The sequence below is a fragment of the Ixodes scapularis genome, unplaced genomic scaffold (assembly GCF_016920785.2).
Source record: "Ixodes scapularis isolate PalLabHiFi unplaced genomic scaffold, ASM1692078v2 PGA_scaffold3__209_contigs__length_174095766, whole genome shotgun sequence".
Taxonomy (NCBI): domain Eukaryota; kingdom Metazoa; phylum Arthropoda; class Arachnida; order Ixodida; family Ixodidae; genus Ixodes; species Ixodes scapularis.
The window spans coordinates 55433488-55458979 of NW_024609868.1; the positions used below are offsets into that span (position 1 = coordinate 55433488).

General features: G+C 44.5%; 1 pseudogene; it reads right to left on the reverse strand.

Annotated features, from left to right (window-relative positions):
- Positions 1-12884: 12884 nt before the first annotated feature.
- Positions 12885-16920, reverse strand: LOC115333083 (annotated as a pseudogene).
- Positions 16921-25492: the final 8572 nt, after the last annotated feature.

A 25492-nucleotide genomic window follows, 5' to 3' on the forward strand; every position in this document is an offset into this window, starting at 1 on the left:
ATTTTCAGTCCACATTATATTAACTTTTTGCAAGCACTCTGTGAGACGATTCAAAACGCTCTAATACCATGAAATAGTTTTAGGTGTTTTGCTTTTTTTGCTGTAAAAATGTCAAAAACGCTCCCTCGGTTAATTGTTGACGAAATTTGACAATTAATTAATGGCGATCTACTTTGCCTACATCAATATTTTATATATCTACGGAGAGCCCTGAACACGCTCTTTATATATATTATAAAATTACTTAGCTCTATAAATTATCCTTCGCGAGGCGTTTATGTTAATGTCATCCGAAAACCATAATGTACCAATTTTAAAATCAACTTTCTCAGAAAAAATTTTTTTTTTAAATGTAGAAATGGTAGTTGTCTTATCGAAAATCAAGTCGAGAAAGTGTGTATTTTGTTTGTATGTTCTATATTTAAGCCCCGATATCAGAAAAAGCCGTCTTTGTTTTGCAAGACCTAAGTCAGACATAGCGACCCGTGCGTTTCTATGAATTGTGAAGAAGTTTTCCTGAATTTTTGTCTGCGTTTTGTAATAGTTGTAAACGTATTTCATGGTATCGAATAGTTATTTATGTTTTGATTAGAGCGGGAAACCACGAGAACCATATCTAGCCAAATCAGCAGGCCTTGTAGACCTTCAATATCCAAGAGGCGCAGACGTTGAATTGTTTCGATTTATACACCTTTCACTGTAAACTAGCATGACTAGTTATTAGCTGTCATATTACTAAGACACAGAAAGTCACCACATCATTGATGTATTATATACAATTCTTTCCGAAACCAAACGCTAGGGTTTGTTCACCGCACATCGCACACATCACCAGGGAATATCCTTTCACTTTTGTAATACACAAAAGTGATGGCACAAAAACAGTCCGAAACGCACGGAGGAGGGTAGGGAATAAAAATAAATAAATAAGAATAAAATTACCCAACTCTGATCTTAACGAAAATTGCGGTAAAAAAATGAGATTTAGGTTCTAGCTGTGGCAAGGCGATAGGTCCAAGCCTGGTGGAGAGTCAGACAAAGACGTCGACGATACGTAAAGGTAAAACAAAGAAACAAAGATCTAATAAAGACGGGAAAACTCAGCCGCACATGGCAAGAACGAAAACCAACTCCTTCAAGCATTCCCTAAACGGGACACAACCGAATGCGTGCGAACACGCTCTCTACAGCACCGTCAGGCCGCTACGCCATGACGAAATAAACCCAACAACTGAACGATGCTAACAAACAGTTAGTTATAAAACATTTAAAAAAAAGTTCAGCACAACCGCACCCGAGAAACAAAGTTCAGCGGGGCGAAGAAACACAAAAAATACTCCAAACTCCGGGAGACCTCATAATTAAAATAAGAACACCGACTTGACATAACAGAAAAATGAAAGCCGTTTAGAACTCCCTGTAACGCCGAATTAGAGCGCAGCTCTTGAGGAGGAGGAGGAGGGAAGGGTACGGAGGTTCACGTGTTTTCGGGGGGGGGGGGGGGGGAGGGGGGGTCACGGAACCTTGGGGGGGATCAGTGACCTGGTGTGCGGTCACGTGACCCCAAGGGCGTGACCGCAAGGTCACGTGGAGGTCACGGGACCTGGGGGTGTCACGTGACCACGGGGGTCACGTGACCTACGTTCCTCTCGGAGAAATTTTTCCGCTAGATTTAGGGGGAATTTTTTTCCGCTTGATTTAGCAGGGAAATTTTTCAGCTAGATTTAGGGGGGAAATTTTTCCGCTAAATTTAGTGGGGAAATTTTACCGCTAGATTTAGCGGGGAAATGTTTCCGCTATATTTAGCGGGGAAATTTTTTACGCTAGATTTTTGGGGAAAAATTTTCCGCTAGATTTAGCGGGGAAATTTTTCCGCTAGATTTCGCGGGGAAATTTTTCTGCTAGATTTAGCGGGGAAATATTTTCCGCTAGATGTAGCGGGGAAATTTTCCGCTAGATTTAGCGGGGAAATTTTTCCGCTAGACTTAGTGGGAAAATTTTTCCGCTAAATTTAGCGGGGACATTTTTCCGCTAGATTTAGCGGGGAAATTTACCCATAATGCACCGCGCGGTTACGCCGACGGCGACGGCGACGCCGCTCAAGCCGGAAACGGGCGCCTAAGAGCTGCGCTCTAAAAACAATTTCATTAGACGTTTCGCCTCCCATGCGGGAGGCATCATCAGTAGTTCACAGAAAATGCAAGGTTAAACCTCAAGTCACCGCTATTTATCACGAATGTCCGTGTAAGCTTCGTGGAGAGGGCCGCGGTTTTTGTTGCACACGGATGTGTCCCTGCGAACAAACCACGATTCTAGGAGCTTTCGGGGCCCCCATCTGTCCTCCCTCGCCAAGGTTGTCGCGGCCGGAAAGTCTTAAGGCGCGTTCCCACCGGCGATGCGATCTAGTCGCGCGATAACTTTCATCGCAGAAGCGACCATCGCGGGCAAAAAGCGACGCGATTTGAGCAGTCGCTACTCGACCCGACTTTTTTGCGGTGCGATCTAGTCGCGGAGCGGCTGAGCCAATCAACGGCGTTCGAAGCCAGAGTTTTTCAGAAACGACTCGCCAACGAAGGCGTTGGACTCGCTCATCGCGCACGCCGGTGTGACCATCTACCTTTTTTTACTATGCGATCTAGTCGCATCGCGCGACTGCTTACATCGCCGGTGGGAATGCGCCTTTAGGCTTTGATCATCAAGTAGACGCTCGCGTGCGACATCAATGGCAACATCGTTAGGAATATTAGTGAAAAGGGAAACTACATCAAAAGAAAACATGCCTTCATTCGGAAGGAGGGTTCGGGCGCGGACTAACTGAACAAATTCTTGCGAATTCTGCACACAAAGACCATTTTTGCCTGTCACCGGCGCCAGTAGCTCTACTAAATATTTTGACAGGTCGTACGTGGGGCTACCGATAAAAGATACAACCGGGCGCAAAGGACATTCTAGTTTGTGCACTTTAGGTAGGCCGTATATTTTAGGTGTGCATCCGTCGGAGGAACAAAGGCGGCGGTACAGAGAGTCATTCATCCTACCCTTCTTTCGAACTCCCGGAGATGATCAACTAACGAACGTTTGGTTTTCCCAGTTGGGTCGCGAGCTAGTTTGACAAAGTGTGCGGGATTACTAAGAACGTTATACATTTTCTGGTCGTAGTCGGTCTTGTCGAGAATCACCGTTCCCCCACCCTTATCAGCACGTACAATGACGATCGACTCATCAGCTCTCAACTCCTGCAACGCCTTCCGTTCATGCTGGTCCAGGTTTGGCTGCGGCGGCTTGGCATTGTTCAAAATGGACAGCACCCGACTTCGGGCAAGGTTGACGCCAGTCTCGCTAGATATGTGGGGGAGTTTCTCCTCGATTTCGACAATGAAGTCACGCTTGGGGACGTATCGAGGTGCCATTGCAAAGTTGAGACCTTTTGAACGAAGACTCACGTGGTGGTCCGTCAATTCCTTGGAAGAGTAGTTGAACACAGTCATTTCTCGTTCTGGGAAGTTGGTTCCGGGGGCATTAACCGTGCGAGCTTCTTGTTGTGCAGTTCTGACTGTTTGTTCTTTTCCATTCCGACAGGCGACGGCGGAACGGAACCTTCGACACGTGCTGCAGTATGATGACCTCCGCAGTATTTTCGTCACACGGAAACAGGCCGAGGACATGAAAAAGAATAATCAGTCAGAACTGCACAACAAGAAGCTCGCACAATGAATGCCCCCGGAACCAACTTCCCAGAACGAGAAAAGGACTGTGTTCAACTACTCTTCCAAGGAATTGACGGACGACCACGTGAGTCTTTGTTGAAAAGGTCTCAACTTTGCAATGGCACCTCGATACGTCCCCAAGCGTGACTTTATTGACGAAATCGAGGAGAAACTCCGCCACATATCCAGCGGGACTGGCGTCAACCTTGCCCGAAGTCGGGTGCTGTCCATTTTGAACAATGCCAAGCCGCCGCAGCCAAACCTGGACCAGCATGAACGCAAGGCGTTGCAGGAGTTGAGAGCTGATGAGTCGATCGTCATTGTACGTGCTGATAAGGGTGGGGGAACGGTGATTCTCGACTAGACCGACTGCAGCCAGAAAATGTATAACGTTCTTAGTAATCCCGCACACTTTGTCAAACTAGCTCGCGACCCAACTGGGAAAACCGAACGTTCGTTAGTTGATCATCTCCGGGAACTTCGAAAGAAGGGTAGGATGAATGACTCCCTGTACCGCCGCCTTTATTCCTCCGACGGATGCACACCTAAAATATACGGCCTACCTAAAGTGCACGAACCAGAATGTCCTCTACGCCCGGTTGTATCCGTTATCGGTCGCCCCACGTACGACCTGTCAAAATATTTGGTAGAGCTACTGGCGCCGGTGACAGGCAAAAATGGTCTTTGTGTGCAGAATTCGCAAGAGTTCGTTCAGGTTAGTCCGCGCCCAAGCCCTCCTTCCGAATGAAGGCATGTTTTCTTTTGATGTAGTTTCCCTTTTCACTAATGTTCCTAACGATGTTGCCATTGATGTCGCACGCGAGCGTCTACTTGATGATCAAAGCCTAAGAGCACGCACGTCACTTCACGTTGATGATATAATTTTACTTTTGCGTTTTGGCTTAAAGCAATGTTTTTTCGCCTTCCGTGGGGAGACGTATCATCAGGTGAACGGGTGTCCGATGGGGAGCCCGGTATCTGTCAGTGTTGCCAATCTCGTTATGGAGCATATTCAGGAGAAAGTGCTGAAAAAAGTTCTGTTCCCGGTCAAATTTTACCGCCGATATGTGGATGACACTTTCGTCATTTTAGATAAAAGTCATGCTCATGATTTTCACCGGGAGTTTAAACAGTGTTCACCCCGCGAGGCAGAACACCAGGGCAAATTGCCCTTTCTAGATGTATCTGTAATGAGGAAAGGCGAACCGAACCACAAGATTGAAACGGGTGTGTACCGCAAACCATGTGAAACAGGTAATTTTTTTGGATTTTTTGTTCCATCACCTACTGCAACACAAGAAATCAGTAGTGCGATCTTTTGTACAGAGATCAAATAACGTGTCATCTAACGAGCTCCATGGCGCAAATGAGATGACTCATTTACACGGAGCTTTGGTGAAACGTAACTACCCAAGGCGTTTTGTTGACGAGTTCAGAAACCAAATGAAACAAAATGTGCAACCGTGCGAAAGGGAAAGAGATAAGAATGTAGTGTGCATCCCCTATGTCAAAGGAGTCTCCGAACCTCTTAGTCGCGCTTTGAGGCCCCTGCAGTGACTGCCCAGCGTCCTACATTGGTGAAACCGGACGGAGGAAAGAGACCAGACTCAAAGAACACAAGCGTGACGTCACGTACGCATCTCACGCGACGCGACTGAAGACTGAACTGGTGGACCATGCCTGGACAGTGGGGCATTCTTTCGACTTTCCGGCCGCGACGACCTTGGCGAGGGAGGACAGATGGGGCCCCGAGAGCTCCTAGAATCGTGGTTTGTTCTCAGGAACACATCCGTGTGACACAAAAACCGCGGTGGCCGGACAAAAGCTCACCGGACAAAAGCTCACCTGACAGAAGCTCAGCGGACAAAAGCTCACCGGACAAAATCTCACCCGTTTTTTGACAGACCCGGACAAAAGCTCACCCGTTTTTTGACAGACCCGGGAAAAAGCCCACCTCGATTTCTTTTTTTTTCCTCCCCAGGCTAAACACGGGCTGAAATAAAGTGCGGACGCAATGGACATTGGACCATTTTTAGAAGAACTTGTACCTCATCCACCATTGAGTTGCGAATTTTTAAAAATACTTTGAAAGAACGGGAGTTCGGCCTTTTGGAAAAGTACAAGACAGATGACCAATTAAAAAAAATTGTGCGGTATTTTAGATAGTCTCGGGTTCCTTCCACCACAGCTTGTTCCACAAGAACTAACCACCAGGGAAAAGTCTACTGGTGACATCGGCTACCTGCTGGACCATTTTGATTGCACGTATTTCAACGGCCGCTTCCGTTATGCTTCTGTTCCATCTGCGGCGGCACCCAGAGCGAATTCTTCCCTTCGCCTGACTCTGCGCCGACGGCGACCGGAGCTTCCCCCGGTACGGTGGAATATGTACGACACCACTCTTCAAGATAAAGACCGGATGAGCAACACCTGCGAAAGATAGAGTACCGGGTTCCAGAAGCTCGTCGGCCACGCCCATCCAAGCGTCTTGAGGCTGATTGCATGCCTACAGCAAAATCAGGCGCTTGTTGCCACGGCATTGACAAAAGCCCGGAGAGGTGAGCCCACCGTAAAGCGGGTGCGAAAAATTACTCTGCACCTGCAGAATCGTCTTAGAAATATTTGCGAGGGCCTGCATGTACATCGAGATCTACCAAGACTGCTGGAGCTAGTGGGGGACTGCATTCGCTTCTAACCAATCAATAAATAAACTTGTTTCTACTAAAATCAACAAACCATACGCCTGTCAGATTTAATTTATCGTTGCCTTTTTGTGTCGCACGCACGCACCTAAGTTGTCCGCACTCGTGTTAAGACCAACATGTAATTTTCTCGTGGTGAGCTTTTGTCCGGGTCTGTGAAAATATGGGTGAGCTTTTGTCCGGGTCTGAAAAATTGGGTGAGCTTTTGCCCGATGAGCTTTTGTCCGGTGAGCTTTTGTCCGGGATTCAAAAACCGCGGCCCTCTCCACGAAGCTTACACGGACATTCGTGATAAATAGCGGTGACTTGAGGTTGAACCTGGCATTTGCTGTGTAAGTACTGATGATGCCTCCCGCATGGGAGGCGAAACGTCTAATGAAATTGTTTTTTTCTGTTATGTCAGGTCGGTGTTCTTATTTTAATTGCGAAGAAACACACATGAAATAAAAAAAACGTCTTAACTGACCGACGCCGAGTCCAGTCCCACGACACTGAAGCCTGGCAGGATGACGGTGTCGAGATGATGCTCAAATCTGTTCTTCACTCTATTACGCACATCCACGACGGCTGTGCGGAACAGTGGCTGTGCGGAACAAAGTGAAGAATAGATTCGAGCAGCGATGCGTGAGAAGGTAACCGATACGTAACATGCCTCGAGCCTCATATCGGGAGAGGAGCTTTCGAGGTAGTTACTGCAGTTACTCAAACTTTCTCTTTCCCCTTCCTTTTTTCAAAAGAACATGTCAGCCGGCGCTAACTTTTCATCTCGGAAGAAGGCCACTCTTCACAAACGGTTATATTTGACAAGGAGACGTCGACCCAACTAGTCTCCGGGCGGAATAAACACAAGCATATTTACCAACACGCTCGTTTTTAATGTCAGTCTCCGGGCTTTGCTGTTTCCAAAAGAGATAACCCTTCGGTGCTATCGGATCTCCGCGGAGAGAGATGTTCGCCGCGTCAACGACACATTCGTACCATTTTACTCCTCGTGACACGGGGTGCGCTGCTCGCTTTACAGTCACGGGCCGTCCTATCTAACACAACGAGCGCGAAAGGTCGTGGTCACCTGCTGGTTTCGAAAGAACGGGACGTTCATATAGGCCAATGAAGGCCCCGGATCAATACGACGTCTCCCGATTTCTACACATTAAAAATTTACGATGCCTGCTGGTCTGTTTAGAAGTGTTGCTTTCTCTTTCGAACTCCTCTATAGTAGCTTTCGGCCTATAATAAAATTTAAATAATCAATAAATAGAACAGGGTGGATCTACTGTATTTCATATTTATGTAGAAACGTTGAAAAAAGGCAAAAATATTTTACCATTTGTGAAGGCGCGAAATTCGAAATTCCATTTCGAGCCGTAAAAACGTTTTTGTATGATATTGGTGCTTAAATATAGAACATACAAACAAAATACACACTTTCTCGACTTGCTTTTCGTCTAGACAACTATAATATCTACATTTTAACAAAAAAATTAAAAAGAAAATAAAAAAATGTTTTTTTTTAGAAAATCGATTTCAAAAATGGTATTTTTTGGTTTTCGCATAACATTAACGTAAATGTCCCGCAAAGGATATTTTATACAGCCCGAGTCATTTTATAATATATATAAAGAGCGTGTTCTGCGATCTCTGTGGACATAAAAAAGTACTGATGTAACCCAAGTGGATCGCCAGTAATTAATTGTCAAAGTTCGTCAACAATTGACGGAAGGGGCGTTTTTGACATTTTTACAGAAAAAAAAGAAGCAAAACGCCTAAAATTATTTCAAGGCATTAGAGCGTTTTAAATGTGTTCACAGAGTGCTTTAAAAAAGCTAATATAATGTGTACTCAAAATCCACGGCTGGAGATTGAGCGAAACATCCGACCCAAGACGGATGTGAAAAACACTGCTTTCCGCCGCGGCCTCTTAAAATTCGTAAGTCGAGATCGGAAAATCAGACGAACTTGCGGTTTGTGGATACTGCGTTTTTAGAGACGACGCCAATACATATATTTTTTTCACCGAAATTAAAAATTCGACCCTTTTTGCCTGCACGATTTGAGATGAAATCACCCATATATATATATATATATATATATATATATATATATATATATATATATATATCCTCGGTGGCTTCTACTTTATATATATATATATATATATATATATATATAAACATTCGTTCGATCTAACTAAATATCATAATAAGCAAAAATACAGAATTAACGTATACACCAACTCATTTTTACAAACAAACCGGAGCGCCTCTAGCGGACGCCACCGGCGCCGCGCATGCGCGATGGGGGTGTGGGCAAGAAGCTCGCCGTCGCCTATGAACAAACCATTGGAATGCGATGTTGTCGGCGTCGGTGTGAGTCCCCCTGCCCTTTTTCGCGTTCAAAATGTTGATTCTACGTCCTCCTAACGATGTCTGACTACTTGAGCGGCGTCAGCGAAGTTACCGAGGCTTGTTACACCACAAAACCTCGCGTGAATAATGTGACATGTGGCGATTCATTCCGCGTAGACGCCGCAGTGTGTACGCTAAAGCCTGATTCGCATGATGCGATTTCGCTCGCAATTTTCAATGGTGACGCCGCTCGGGCTGCAAAAGCGTGAACCGTAGCTGAGATGGTCGACCTCGATACTGAAAATCGCAAGCAGAATCGGACCAAGTGAATTAGGGATGATGGTGATGGTCACTGGTAACAATGATCAACATCTCCTTGTATCTACTGTTTACATCGAGCCTGCTTACCAACCTTCCAATTTGAGCCTTTTGAGGCCTGCACTTACTTCTTATCGCAAGTACCGGGCCAACATTTTGTCTACGGGCCGGCGTCGTCTAAGAGAGCAGACGACAAGCAGAAACGTTTGAAAGAGCAGACAACAGTTCGAACGATCAGGCGGCCGTTTGAACTTGAAGACGCACTGAACGTAGTCCGCGGGTGGTCCGCACAACTTGACGGTTTTGTGGCGTTCATGTTGGAACAAAACAAATAAAACTGATGACCACAAGTACCCGTGAATTCAACCCAAAGTGCTTCCCGACCAAGCAATCGTCGTCCGACGGCGTCTGCTTTTCCCTTTTCATGGCACATCTCCAGATTCTCGGACCAACCGAGCACAGGGGAGTGCAGCTACACCGTCCACCGTAGTAAAGCGAAACTAGAGACACAGCTCATTGCGGCAAAATGACGAAAAGAGGTCTGGCGCTAGACAAATTCGCACAACACTCTATTGAGATGGCGCCACCTTGGTCAACTCCCTCGCGTACCCTCCTTCCTCTCTTTCTCACTATCTTCTCTCTATATCTTTTTTTTTTTTTTTTTTTTTTTTTTTTTTTTGCACGCGCGTTCGTCGTTTGATACTTTCGGTTTTCGGTACTGCGCGCAACAGCGCGGCGGCACTGAAAACCGAAAACGCCATGGCGCAGACTACGCTGCGCCAGGGGATTCAAGTGTAGTCTGCAGATGCAATCTTTGAACACATAAACATTTAGAACGATCTTACCGAGGCATAGAAAGAAATCCAGGTGATGGAACTAAATGAATTTTTATTTGATACTCTTCGGTTAGGCCACACTCAAAATAAACTCTTTACATAATGTTATGCACATAAATGTATGCAACTCCCCTAAGTGAGCGAACATTAAATGAAGGAAGTGGTCAGAAAAAAAAAGACGTACAAATATGAAAACTGTAAGTAACACAAACTGTATGAGTATTATCCCACAAGTTTTCCACTCAGATCTGCTTATTTCTTTAATTATTGGAAACGTTCCACAATAAAAGCACAAAAGTGATGAACACGCAAAAAGCAATTAGTTATAGAATGACATAATATACATATATATATACATATCAATATGTCCAAACTTCTGGTAACTATGCGAGCGTGCGCACGCGCTATGAACAACAGCATAAGTCGATAAATGGAACTTTCGAAGTGCATTAACTCTACACAGTGTTCTGAATAGCAGGAAAGCGGTAACAATTCAAAATACTGACTGCGCAATTAGTGAAGTTTACGAAAGTAGCTCATACCTAGAGGGTTATTCAAAAGTCTATATGATCACTATTCTAGGAACGTATAAGCATTAAGACTGCGCGTAAGTAACGTATTTACAAGGTTGTACAAGCTATATACAATGATTTCACGGATTGCAACACGATGTCGAGTCTCCTGACCGCATGTCAGATTATGAAGTGCATTGACTTCATTATGGCTTGTGCACACCTCCTCGATATTGAACCTCTCAAATACGGTGCCTCATACTTTTTTATTTATTAATGTCTGTCAGTTGGCTCTGCCTCAACAATAAAATTTCACGAGGGCTATTATGGATTGATCAATTCAGCACTGACAAAAAATGTTTCTTAGCTTCTATTTTGTTTTGTGTTTTGTTAATTCCCTAGACATGAAATTTGATGTTCTAGCATTTACCGAGACTTGGTTTCGTAACTATGACGTTTGCTTGAATGGGTATCACTGCGAGTATGTAAATCGACCTCAGAAGACTGGTGGTGGTGTTGCCATATACATAAAGAATAGTGCTGCTTTTAAGTTAATCGAGGAGTTATCGTCGTCAACCCCCAATTATGAATGTATTGCGATAAGCTGTCTAGGTATTCTTGTTGTTACCCTGTACCGCCCCCCTGATGGAAACAAATGTACATTCTTTGAATTTGTTTGCTCTGTTTTACAATATGTAAGTTCACTCCGTCTCAAAGTGATAATTGTTGGTGACGTAAACGTCGACTTACTCGTTGAAAACACACACCAAGTAGAGTTTCTTACTCTTATCCAGTCTTTTGTATGCTTCAACGGGATCAATACTCCCACCCGTGTAACAGCCACTTCATCTACATTATTAGACCCATGCATAACAAACTTCCACCTAGATAACGTACTGTCCGGAGTCATAACCGCTGAATTAAGCGATCACATGCCCATTTTTTGTATTTTGCCTAAATTAAAAAAAGTTAATAATAAACCTCTTTCACGCTTATATCGTTATATATCGGAAGAGGCGTTGAATACATTTTATGCCTTATTACAAGAACAGAACTGGGAAAATGTCCGGTGGGAAAGAAATCCAGATAAGGCATACAACCTATTTTATGAAACACTGAAGGATTCCTATGAGACATCTTTTCCTCTACGATCGAAAAAAAACCAACAGGAAAACTAGAACGCCATGGATTACACAGGAACTTTTCCGTAGGGTAGGTGAAAAACATAGGATGTACGATCGCTTTGTTCAGACTCGAGATACTACTATTTTAACGGATTTTAAAAAGTATAGAAATCGCCTGAACTCCGATATTCGAAAAACAAAAGAGGCTTTCTTTCAACGTAAGTTTGCTGACGCGCAAAATGATCCGAAAAAGATATGGGAAACTGTTGACGAAATCATTAGACTTAAGCCGCATCACAACAGCTTACCCGATTTAAAAATAGACGGGGAATCTTTATCTGGAACTGAACTAGCGACACGATTTAACACTCATTTCCTATCAGCTGGTGAATCCACGTCTACAAGTCAGCCTGGTGACCACAGAAAGTACCTAAAAAATGATATTTCAAACTCAATTGTTCTTTATCCAGTAACTGAGCACGAAATAATTACGTTCATCATGTCCCTCAAAAACAATTCAGCTTGCGGGGTGGACGAGCTTAAAGTAGCACCTATTAAACTTGTATCTAGCATTATTTCAATTCCTCTTACTCATATATGTAATTGTATATTTGAAAGTGGTATTTTTCCTGATCTATTAAAAATAGCGAGAGTTTCAACAATCATAAGGGTGGCTCAAAGCATGAGTTAGGAAACTACAGACCAATATCAGTGTTGCCGTCGTTCTCAAAAGTAATTGAAAAAGCAATTAATGAAAGGCTTCAAAATTTTTTTTCTAGGTGCAATGTCATATCAAGCAACAGTATGGTTTTCAAAAGGGGAAAACTACCGAACTAGCGCTCTTGCACATTAAAAAAAAATATTACGTAATATTGAAGAACAATGTCTTACAATTGGCTTATTTATCGATTTTAGAAAGGCTTTTGATTCCATAAAACATGACATACTCGTTTCAAAGCTCGAGACATATGGCATACGCGGGACTGCGCATAAGCTTATTACAAGTTACCTTACATCTCGTACACAGTATACGGTTTATAATAACATAAAATCGCCTCTAGGGTTAACAAAATATGGCATACCACAAGGCTCGATACTGGGACCTTTACTGTTTCTCGTCTATATAAATGACATACATAATATACCATTTACCGAAGATTTAATACTGTATGCCGATGATACAAATGCATTTTTTTCTGGGGCCAATCTTAGCGAACTAGAGACCACAATAAACAAATATTTAATTGAACTTTCATCCTGGTTGGTGGCTAACGGTTTATCTCTCAATACAGAAAAGACAAAATATGCAATTTTTTCCTCAATAAATCGCCCCCACAATACTCACATTTAACTGCAATTCGAAAGAGATCAAATTGAGCGTGTTGATAATCATAAGTTTATTGGAGTATGGTTTAACAAACGCCTCAATTGGACGCACCACGTAAATAGAATACGAAACGAAATCCCAAAATCAATAGGCCTAATTTCACCTGCAAAGCATCTTTTACCGGAATGGCTGAAGTACCAACTGTATTATGCGCTGATATATACCAAGGTTTTCTATTGCTTTCTTGTCTGGGGTCAGACGACAAAAACAAATATCACACATCTGCATTTATTACAAAAAAAAAGCTGTTCGTCTAATGCAAAATTCTGCTTATGATGCACATACAGCTCCGCTTTTTGAGAAGTATAAAATGTTCAGCTTTGAGCATCTCTACATTTATAAACTAGCACTCTACATATTCCATGGCCATAGACTTCAAGAACCTGGCTATCCATCTGCATGCACTAGACCCGACCACCGTTACAACACTCGAAATGACAAGTATATACTCCCCAAAATCAGGACAAACATGGGCAGACAAACGCTCTCATTACAAATTCCGAACTTCCTTAATACACATAGTTATGTTCATACACTTATTATGTCAAATATATCGCTAAACAAATACAAAAGCATAGTGAAAGAAACTCTCTTGTCCACAAATGTTGCGAACTGGTCTGAAATATCTGGTTTTATCCTCTTTGCTATATATGTTGTTGTTGTTTTTGGTGTAGGTTTTCTTTTTGTGTTATGGGATTATAGTATAGTTTTATAGTATAAAACATGTGTACTATGTAAATGTCATTGATATGTATATTTTGTTATTCATTACATTTTATTTAAGAGCGCTTCTTGTTTTAGTGTGCTCTGCTGTCGACGAGTGTCATTGTCTTTTTAATATTTCATTTATGTAGCGGTACCAAGGCCTCGTCAGACCTTCTGGTCTTTTGCCTTGGTACTGCAGACAAAATGTATTGTCTGAACAGACTGAAATAAAAAAAAAATGGCGAAGCAAAGGTCGACGTTTAAATGTAAATGTCTATATGTAAATGTTTAGACAGCGTAATGCCAATCCGACGTAAAATGAGATGACTGTTTTCGATCTAGAAAGGAAGTTTGTCAACAGATTCCGACTGCGAACCTCCGGTCTGTAACATGTATCTCACACAAACACATTCCCTACCTGCAGTACAGCGTGCAGAAATCATAATAAACTGTAATATTGATGCGGTTAAGGTGCCAATTGTTTCCTCTTTCTTTGCGCTGGTGTTTTAAGAGCACGCTTTGTTAGGAGTTCCCTGTTCAACAGGCGAATATGCCAACGTAGCCGCACATTGACGTAAAGATTGATGAACTGCTTCGCGCATTCCTTGGTGCAAAATTGTTCTTCGGAATGAGGAACCAGGCAATGTACCATGCGTTCAGGAACCTTCGGCAAGTTAATGTGCTCGTTGACCTTCTGAAGAAACGTTCGTTCAAGAATTCTAAAAAACTGAAAGAATGCATCTGATGGGGGACAGAAAGAGCCGAAAATCGACCCAGGAGCGCTGGCTTGGAGGAGAGCATGAAGCTGTACCTCAGAGGTGAGCATCCTACTTGCAGCACTCAACAAGTCCGGGCAAAGATGGCACAAACATTTTTTTAAGAAACGACTCCACCAGGAACCCGGCAAAGTGGTATTCAACATTTTCTTGGCTGTGGTCGTCATATGACTCATCGGGTACGTCGAGCTCATCGGTCTCAATTGCTGTCAGTGGTTCGGGCTGGTGGCTGGCTGCAGCTGACACCGGAAGGTGCCTCAATTCCACCAGCAATGTGGCAGCGCCTGCCTCACAGTTTCCTCTACTGGAAAGCTGAAGCATCTTTCCAAGAAAAATATGCCTCAGGCTTGCCACAAACTGGTAGGAATTGGGCGTCTCGTTACACCCATTGTGCTGCCGCACCAATCCCAACAAGTTTTCCGGTGGGTCCTGGCTGAGCCGTCTTGTTAGTAAGTGATCAAAGTCAATGTTCAGGCTGAGGTCTTCCCACAGTAAGAGGACGGCATTGATGGTAATTTGCCATCCCCTTACTGTGTGGGGCCGTCGTGGCGACAGGAACTGCCACTTCGGAATCCATGAGTTTTTTTTCCCTTAGGAAATTGATATGTCCCGATCAAGAGCTTAGTGCGAATCTCATTTTTTGTTAACCGCATTCCAAAGATGAGCTATTCAGTGGATCAAAAATGTGGTCCATGTGCTCAGGGAAATTGCATGTGGCCTGAGCCTCAGAGGGCAGCTCATTTAGAGAAAGGAGGGTTGCAAGGGAAACAGAAAGAGTGTCACAAAAAACCTGCGCAGCAAATTGTACTTTCATATTTCCGAATGGAGTCTGATAAATGTGCCTGCCGGTCAGTTTTTTTGCCAATCGTAATCGAAGAGGGTGCTTGTTTTTGTAGAATCCACAATGTATTTCCATCTGATCAATTCGCTGTCAATTTGGAGGTCATGCTTGCGCAGGTTGTTACGTGTACACTTGAGCAGATGAGGGGTGTCAAAGATAAAGTAGACCTGGGTGTCACCGACAGGGAAGAAGGGATGACCTGGTGTGACACCCAGCCGGCGTGCAAGAGTGCAATTGCTGGCCCCCTGGTCGCACACGACAGCTTTCACAAAGATCCCGCCGGAACTCAGACTTTGAATAACCTCTGTCATCATATCCTGGAGACATTCTGGGGATGCTTTTGATTTTGAAAGTATGAAAGCCAATGGTTGCACCCAGGGCTTAGAAATACCCGCCAGCATCATAACTAAGCCTGAATTTGCCATATCACGGGTTCTTTCCTTGCCGCTGTCTGCAAAGCCATACACCATATCCAACTTAGTGTCATAGAAGAGATTTTCTTTTAGAACGATTTCGTCAAACATTAGAATACATGCGCGATCTTTCAGAGGCCAATCGTGAATTTTGTCGACAACAGTCTTGATGATGTTGGGTGCAACCCCAGGGTGTATGGCAATGTGGGACAGCCAGTTCTTGAGAGATCGAACCGATGGCAAGCTCAGGCATTTGGCGAGGTACTTGTAAGCCCTGGGGCTTTAAAAGTAAAGGTTAAGGACAAATGGTTTAAATTCGTCAGCCCATTTCCGTCCGAACTTGTTCATTGGCTGCAAGTACAGCTGCACCTTCAAAAGGTCCGGCCAGTGCCCCTTTGGATAAAAATTTTGATCCACCCTGGATGACTTGAGGTCGTGTCAGATTCGAAAAATCAGGCTTTTGTGATGCCTTCGAAAGGTTCCTGCGCAATCGGTTTTTGGATTTTTTTAGGTTATCTAAGGTATGTTTTGTGCGGGGTGAATACTCTTTCTTCGGCCTGCCTTGTCTCTTCGGGGTTGCCATCGTGCCAGCCGGGGACCTCGATGAGGCTGCAGCTCCCATTGGTGTCTCTAGAGTGATATCTGTTCGAGAGAGGAAATTACTCAGAAATTGAACTCACATTAAGCTTCAACTGAAGATGAACATAATGCCACCGATTTCAAGAGTTACCTTATAAAGCCAGTAAACGGACGCTGCGTGTTCTATATTGCTTTCATGTCTAGAAAAATCCGTCAAGTAAAACTTCAGTTCCTCACCAAGGTGGGGCTCCACCTGCGCCTCCTCCTGCAAAGAGGCGGCAGTTGGCAGCGGTGAGGACGGGCGAGCTGGAAAAAAGGGATGAATGCATCTTGTGAGTTCACTAAATGGAATATGGCGCTACCAGTATGAAGGGTTGGCCGATAGAGCCAGTAAACGGACGCTGCGCGTTCCATATTGCTTTCATGTCTAGAAAAACCCGTCAAGTACAAGCTGGGTTTCTCACCAAGGTGGGGCTCAACCTGCGCCTCCTCCTGCAAAGAGGTGACAGTTCACGGCAGTGAGGACGGGCGAGCTGAAAAAAAGTCAATGCATTTATACTAAATTTATGCCAATAGATTTGAGCACATCAGTATAAAAAGAAGGCCGTTCCTAGCTTGGTAATTATAGTTCAGAAACTAATATGAAACAATAGTTACCGGAACTGGGGCTGGCATGAAGGTGAGTCGCAGCTCCCCATGAAGAATTCTGAATAATATAGCATTAACAGATCAGCTTCTCCAAACCAAATACGAAACTAACCGCCGAATTCAGAAACCTCACTCAAACTACACTTAGAATGAAGGGCCCCTCCACTTCTTCGGGGAAGGCGCGAGGGCCGGCGCTGGCCAATCGCGACGGCGGATCCGTCCTCGCGATTGGCCAGCGCCGGCCCTCGCGCCTTCCTCGAGGAAGTGGAGGGGCCCTTAAGTTTGAGTGTAGTTTGAGTGAGGTTTCCGAATACGGCGGTAACTGAATATTGTGCCAAGACAAGCTCACCTGGAGGAAGAAACTCTTTCAATCTTGGGTCGGTTACTGGAACCGAAGGACAAGCATTCGGCCGCAAACGTATCCTTCTGTGGCTTGCAAATGTTGTATTCTTGAAGTGAGCGCTGCACAGCCGGCGCTCGTGCAGCTTGCTCATGGGCCACGGTGTAAGATAATACTCTTCAGGTGACGATAGCGCGCTCCTCGCGCAATGCAGATAAAGTTCGCTTTTCACTCTCCCTCTTTCTCTCTCTCACGATGGTTTCAAGTGGCGCCGGCAGATGACTCGTCGACCCGTGGGCACGGCCAAGACGGCTCGTGCCGCCTCGTGCTCCACACGTGCAGAGCTCCAGCGAGGTTGTCGCTCGTGCAGAAAGACCACGGTGTACCGGGGTGTCATGGCAACGAGATAATTTCTTTCGCTCTCACACAGTTTCGCCGTTTGGCCGCAGGAGACACTGTCAGCCGCGGGCACGGTGGCCGCGGAATAATGCAGACTTTTGGATGCCCGTCAAACGAACACTATCTGATTCCTCGCGCCGCGCGTTCAGCCCCGCCGTGACCTCACCTAAAGAGTGTATCTTACACCGTGTCATGGGCAAAGCTTTGAACTCCGGCCGGTTCGCGTACCTGATCTATTTGACCGCTCTACCGGGAAGATTACAAAATATATATTTTTATGCTTCTATTTCCGATTTCGAAATTACAAAACCTCAGAGGCTTACTTGTCGTCTGTCGGAAACCGCAACTATCTGCATTCCGAGTTTTTCGTGTGGTTATTGCACCATCTCGCAGAGCAGTACCTTGCGTAAAGGGCCGCCCAGACTAGCGAGAAAACGCGCGTGGCACGCCGATCGCGGCAAGTAACAAAATGTCGCCGAAGCACAGTCAGCGCCACGAGCACGTGCAGAGACACGCCCTTTATCTTCCCGCTTAACCGATTTATCGGCGCGCCGGGCGCGTTTTCTCGCTAGTGTGGGCGGCCCTGAAGAGTGTGGCAATGCCATAGCGACAAACTCGGTGCAAAAGAAAAACAAACTTTTCCGCTAAAAAGCGCTGAAAACTTCACCACGCGAAACGCGCCGCGCGCACCGCGCGAGTGAGTGGCGCGAGTGTTAAAGAGCTACGAAAAAAAAGTAGAAACGTGAATGACCGAACCCTTTTCACGTGTTTGTTTTCCATGCACGGTTTTCTGCAAGAGCGTCGCCATTGTGAAATGCGGAACTTTCGGTACGCGCGGAAATGTCGTTTTGCTCTTGCCACGCCGATTTAAAGTGTTAACTTTTTTATAATAATTCTTTTTTTTTTGCCTCTTATATTTTTTTAAGTGGCGTATGTTGTAATCTCTTACTTTTTTGGCCCACACACCGGATAGGGGGACAGCGTGGCTAGGTACAAGGGTACACAAAGAATAGGTCACTACTAGTATGGTAACCAATAGCACATATCCAACTCGAGCGCTAGAAATTGTAGCGGTAAATACCCGCATAGAAGTCTGGGGCAGGGGGGTAAAGGTGGGTGAGGAGGAGTGGCAAATCCCGCGCGCCGACATCTTTGGTCCCGAGTGAAAGATCGCGAAAGAGAGCGACAGAACACGAGAGAAAGAAACCAATGTTGCCAGATGAAGGACGACAGTCGCAATGGTAATCGCAAAGACTGAAAACTCTCAGCAATATAAACAGTGATAATTTAACGTTGCAAACTAAATTCTCAGCTGTTCTAAGGTTCATAAAAAGCAGCATACTCATTACGCTGCATTAACTTCCCTTCTGTCGAAATCTCGAAAATCTGGTAGTTGCACGGTTTCGTATTTCCGGGCGCGGCCACTGGCGGCCACTCGCGCCCGGAAATACGAAACTAAACCAGATAACCGAAGCCGGTTATCTGGTTTAGTTTAGTGTTGACGGGAGGCCGTACATCTGCGTGCTATCCAAAAAGAAAGCTTCAAAAGGAACGCGATTATCTTTCCACCGGTAAGTTCGTGGATTGTTGAAGTTCATGAAACTGCTCTGATGATATATTTGTGAAATCGAAGGCAGTTGGTAACCATGTGGGACCCCGAAGGTCTGCCTGCATACTCCGCCACTTGCGGCAGCCAGAATGCATGGGAAAATGGCGGTCCTTTTCCTCTAGAGTTAGTATGTCTGATCTTTATGGTCTGGGGCCTGTTGAATAGAAAGAGAACAGTAGTTCTCTTGAATGGATGGACGTACGACAGGGAAGCCTACGCAGTGGCGCCGCGGTTTGGCCATCACAGGAACTCCGGGAGCTGCATTCGCCTGGTGGCGCGTTTTCGTAAACCGTGTTCCCCGTCCGCTAAGCCCTGTGCAACGAAGAAGTTACGATTATAACGCAAAATACAATTTGCAGTATTCCCCAGAGCCCCGGCCCGCACTCAAGGAATCACGTGAATGGTGCTCCTTCAGCTCAAAGTCATCGCTAATTTTCAACTAACTCCATGGTTACACAGTTTCTGGGCGTAATTCGAGGTCACCCTGAACAAGCACATGATATCCCCCAAGGACCTGTCATATCACTTTTAGAATTGCTCGTCAACGTCAGCATTTTTGATACTGCGCATGCGGTCCACCTTTCAACCTGGCTGAGCTGCAGATTCACGCGATTGTTGTTTGAGAAGGAATTGCTTAAACATCTGATAATTCACAAAAATAAAAAACCAGGATTTAGCTCGCAGTCCACGGGGCTGTTTATAGCATTTTTAGCGTTTCTAATTGAATATCAACATGATAACAATGTAAGAGATTTCTGCAGCCCATCCAGGTTGAAGGGTGGACAGCATGCACAGTATCAAAAACGCTGACATTGAGGAGAAATTTTAAAAGCGATATGACAGGTCAATGGCAGTGTCGTGCATCATTCGATGCACGACACCGCCATTGGAATGCTGGCCTTACGGTTCCCTCTACTTCAGGTGTTCCAGACCACCTTGCTGTCCACCTTGCTGTCCACGGCGCCGAGGACACTACGAGGAACGACGACTACCATCGACGGATACACTCCGGAGCCCGAAGCGCTGAACAAGACGAGCACCTACCAGCCAGCCTTCTCCGCGGCGACCATTTCGCCAGGAACGGACGTCCACTCGCTTTTGAGCGCGCAACCACGGTCATCGATAAGAGGCGCGGGACCGCTTGACTGGCTTCCACCAAACCGTCATTCGAGGCACGACACTGCCATTGGAATGCTGGCCTTATGGTTCCCTCTACTTCAGGTTGGTCCATCATACCTTGAATGTTACAAAGACGATAACCCATTTAGGATTGCGGTGTCGTGCCCGACCCAAGCGTACATATTCATTGTTTCTCTTCATTGCTTTGTAACTCAGAAGGTTGGAGCTCCACAGCTACTCCTTTTCGGTGACATCGAGGAAAATCCTGGACCAATGTCAAAAGAACAAGAAAAGCAACTAAATCTTGTAGTGTCCAGTGTTCAAGGCCTCGAGAAAGATCAGGCTGAAATGCTTGTCACTCTGAGACAACTTCGGGAAGACCTAAACAAAAGTGACGCTATCGTTGCATCATTATCAGCTAGGGTGGCAGCCCTTGAGACGCACCAGACTGTTATACCGGATGTAAAAGAAGAAATCACCGCAGCTACTCAAGCACTGTCAAACGTCAGGCGTGAGTCGTAAGTGAGTTGACTGTTCTGGGGACGCGTTGCGAGGATAGCGAGAACAGACAGCGGCGCTTAAACCTGTTTTTTTTTTTTATGGATTTACAGAAAAAGAGGGGAAGACCTGGGCTGAGTCAGAAAAGCTTGTTCTCGATATTTGCTCTGCACAACTTGGTTTACCATTAGAACCTGGCATCATTAAACGCGCCTACAGGATCGGTCGTTTCGGCCCGAATAAAAAATGCCCTATCACTGTAAAGTTTTGATCAACAAAGCAAAAAGACTTAATACTAGGGAAAGCTTACAAGTTCAAGGGTACCACGTTTTCCGTAGGCGAAGACTTTTCCCCTGCCGTGTGTGAAGCTCGTAGAGAACTCCTACAGTTTGCCAGGCCCCAAAATAAACCGTTTAAACTAAAATTTAGCAAACTTTCAATTGAAACCTAGATTTTTGTTTAGGACTCTGAAAGCAAGAGTGTTGTGGAAGACAGGCATCCATAACATCTGTGTGATCGAAACTCACCTCAGTGCCCCCAGATTAAAAAAAAAAAGTTATTTTTCTGTACTTTACCCTAACATAAGAAGTATACTGCCAAAGCGTGAAGACCTTCATTTATTAACTGACTCTTGTGCTGCCGACTTTGTTTTCCTAACGGAAACATGGCTAAGACCTGACATAAAAGACTCTGAAGTGTTTCCCACGAATTTTAATTACAATATTTATAGGTGTGATAGGAAGTTCCGACCTGGGGGCGGAGTCCTAATTGCTGTACGGAACCATATTGTAGTTTCTTTTGTTCAAATTCCTACTTGCCTTGAAATGGTATGGCTACGGCTGTATTCCCCCTCCGCGTGTATCTTCCTTGGTGTGTGCTATAGAGCGCCCGAATTTGTTAATGTTTTTTTTATAAGCTTCATGACGCGCTCTCTTTCATTTTCAACCAATCCCGAAACGTATCATGCATTCTCTTAGGCGACTTCAATTGTCCTGACATCATTTGGGATACTCTTTCATTCTCGACTCATATTTCAGGCGAACTCATAGACACATGTCTTACATTTAATCTATCGCAGATGATTACTCAACGTACCAGATCAACCCAAAGAACAAGTCATATTTTAGATCTATGCCTCACTACTGACACTACACTTGTTAAAAATATAACATACCACCCACCCATTAGTGACCATGACGTAATTCATTTTAACATTGAATTTGAGACTCAGCGGAAATCACCATATTTTAAAACAATTAAAGACTATAATAAAGCTAATTACTCCGCAATTAATAATGAGCTAAAAATATTTTCCGATAGTTTTCAGCATGGCTGTACGAGCAAGACAGTCGATGAAAACTGGATTCTCCTTAGAAATAAACTTGCACACCTTGGCGACACTTACATTCCATCAATAAACATAACTTGTGACAAGTCAAATCCCTGGTTCACAAAAACGCTTAACCAACTTAACAGAAAAAAGAAAAGACTATTTAGCCATGCCAAACAACTGACTACCGATCTCGCTTGGAAACCGTACAATGATATTGCTAAAATTTATAAGAAATCTATTACAGACGCAATAAACCTAAAAAGTTCTGGGAGGTAATTAATCCAAAAACGTCTAGACCTGTACAACTAATGAGCGATGATCGGTTGCCATTATCGGATGAAGAAAGCGCCAACTGTCTTAATGACTATTTCACCTCAGTCTTCACCACAGATGACCACAGTAGTATGCCTCATCTTAACAACGGATATCACACTCCCATGGCTGCCATTGAAATAACGTATGCAGGTATCATAAGCTCTATAGAAAGGTTACAGTTGTCGTCGAGTTCTGGGGACGACAAATTTAATTCAAAATTACTGAAAAACACTAAATTACACTCAGCTCATTTTCTGTTAATTATCTTCAAACAATCTTTGTCTTCTGGCGAGCTTCCTACAGATTGGAAAATTGGCAGAGTGGTACCCATACACAAATCGGGCGATCGAACTTCACCATGAAATTATCGTCCTATATCTCTAACCAGTGTCCCGTGCAAGCTACTTCAGCTCATAATATATTCAAATGTCTTGAAGCATTTCGAAAATAACCTCATCCTCTTTCCAACACCCCCCCCCCCCCCCCAGCAAGGGTTCAGACATTCATAATCTTGCGAAACGCAACTTGTACAACTTGTTCATGAAATACACAGTAACATCGATAATAACATACAGACAGACGCTATATTCATTGATTTTTCTAAAGCTTTCGATAAGGTATCCCACAGTTTACTCATGATCAAGATAAATCGTCACATTCATGCACTCGTAACATCATGGATAGGACAATTTTTAACCAATCGTACTCAACATACTGTGATTAACAACCAGTCGTCAGCTTATTCTCCTGTATCATCCGGAGTCCCCCAGGGCAGTGTTCTCGGACCTCTGCTTTTTTTAACATTTGTAAATGACCTACCAGATCGCATAACATCCTGTATTTGACTTTTTGCTGATGACTGCGTAGTTTACCGATCGGTATCTAACCTGAACGATAACATAACCCTACAAGCTGACCTTAACCTAATAGCCAACTGGTGTAAACAGTGAAAAATGACAATTAACTTTTCTAAAACAAATCTCGTTTCCTTCACGTGTGCTCCCATAGTCCTCTCTCTTTCACTTACACCATGTGCAGCCAGGTAATTACCAAGTGTCCATCATACAAATATCTGGGTGTTCACTTAACTGACGATCTCTCATGGAACACGCATATAACACACGTGCTGTCTAATGCTAACCGCTGTTCGAGGCGGGGTTTAGGCCGCACGTCCGGAAGCTTCCTGGCTCGAGACGACGTCCATTCCCCGAAGTGAAGAACCCAGGGGTCCAGTGGAGGTGGGAGACTTGGTAACGTAACGAACGGTTTAATTACATGGTTGCGATACAGTCGTCAAATCCGAGAGAACAACGGAGCAGCCTCGCGCTCCGCCTTATATAGGGTCCGTTTCTCCCTCACTCCCCGCCAGGGCAGCCAGTGCGATGCAGCAACCCGTCGTCCAGTGTGACGTAGCCAAAGTTCTCAGCAGTTAGGCCATGCCTCTCTCCCTTTCCCGAGCGCACCAACCACCACGCACACACACACGTCCCGCTAACGTCACGGGCGCGTTGAGACTTGTTGCCGCAGGCCCCGTCACGCAGGCGACGGTCCCGGACTCGTCGGGACTCGTTTCGCGCAGGCCCCGACAAGCGGGCGACGGTCCCGGACTCGTCTTGACTCGTTTCCGCAGCGTTGAAACTCGGAAGAAGGTCGCCGAAGGTTCCATTCTTAACACCGCTCTCTTGGCTATCTTCGACGGAATCTGATACTAGCACCATCATCAGTTAAACAACTAGCCTACACTACACTCGTAAGATCGCAACTTGAATACGCGTCATCCATCTAATCCCCTTGGCAACATTCATTGATAACAAACATAGAGGCACTTCAAAATCGCATCCAATCAGATTCATTTTTTTCAGATTACTCACGAGACACCAGCATCACTTCTTTACGAATGAAAGCTAACCTTGATCTGCTCTTATCCAGAAGGAAATTATCACGCCTGTCTCTTTTTCACAAGATTTACTATCATAACCATGACATCAGAACTTCACTATTATCCCCAGCCAACTCGCATATTTCCTCGCATTGATAACGTCTATAAAGTTCGTCCAATTTTCGCCTCATCAGTTTCGTTTCTTAACTCCATCTTGCCATTCACAATAACGGACTGGAATAACCTGCCTAACAGTATCGTGACCCAGACAGATTATAATACATTCATATCCCAACTGACCTTCCATCTGCATTTGCACTAATAGCAATGTCAACTCGTGTTTATAGAAATGTTTTATTTGGGTATTTCCCTGTTTCATCGGTTGTTTTTCCCTAAAAATATTTTAAGTGTTTTTTTCCTGTTTTTGTTGCTTTATATAACAATGTTTCCCAGCATGTAACTCAATTTTTTGTTTGTTTCTTTATATAATGTTTCTTCAGCAGTTACTCCCACCTTGTGTAATGCCAGCAATGGCCTTCAAGGTTTAATAAATGATGATGATGATGATTTCAGGCGCTTGTTTAGGGTGACCATGAATTACGCTCAATACCTGTGTAACCAAGAATAGGGTTGAAATTATCGATCACTAAGGGGCTGAAGGAACACCGTTCCCATGATTCTTTTAGCGCGGGCGGGGGCACTTGGGGGATATAGCAAATGGTCTATTAAATGCAAAGGTGCAAGCGAGCTGGACAATAATAATGAAAATAATCCCTGGAGAAGGGGAAGAGAGACAAAGGAAGTTACTACTGCGCCTGCGCGCCGATAGCCTTGACTGTAGTGTTCCGGGAATCCTAGCGGGTTGCGGAGGGCGTTGCGGGAAGGCGAGAAGGATTTACGAAAACTCACTGCAGCGATCGCTTCGGTTTTCTTCGCTTTTTCTTTTTTTTTTTTTTTTTTTCGTGTTTAGTGATAATTTTGGGTCAAACGGTGTGACATTAGTACATAGCAGGCACAAATACAAAAATCAACCATTGGCTCTTTCTTTTTTTTTTCCGAAAAAGCTTTTTTTTTCTTTTTTTTAAGAGACTGGTTTTGAACGAAGGT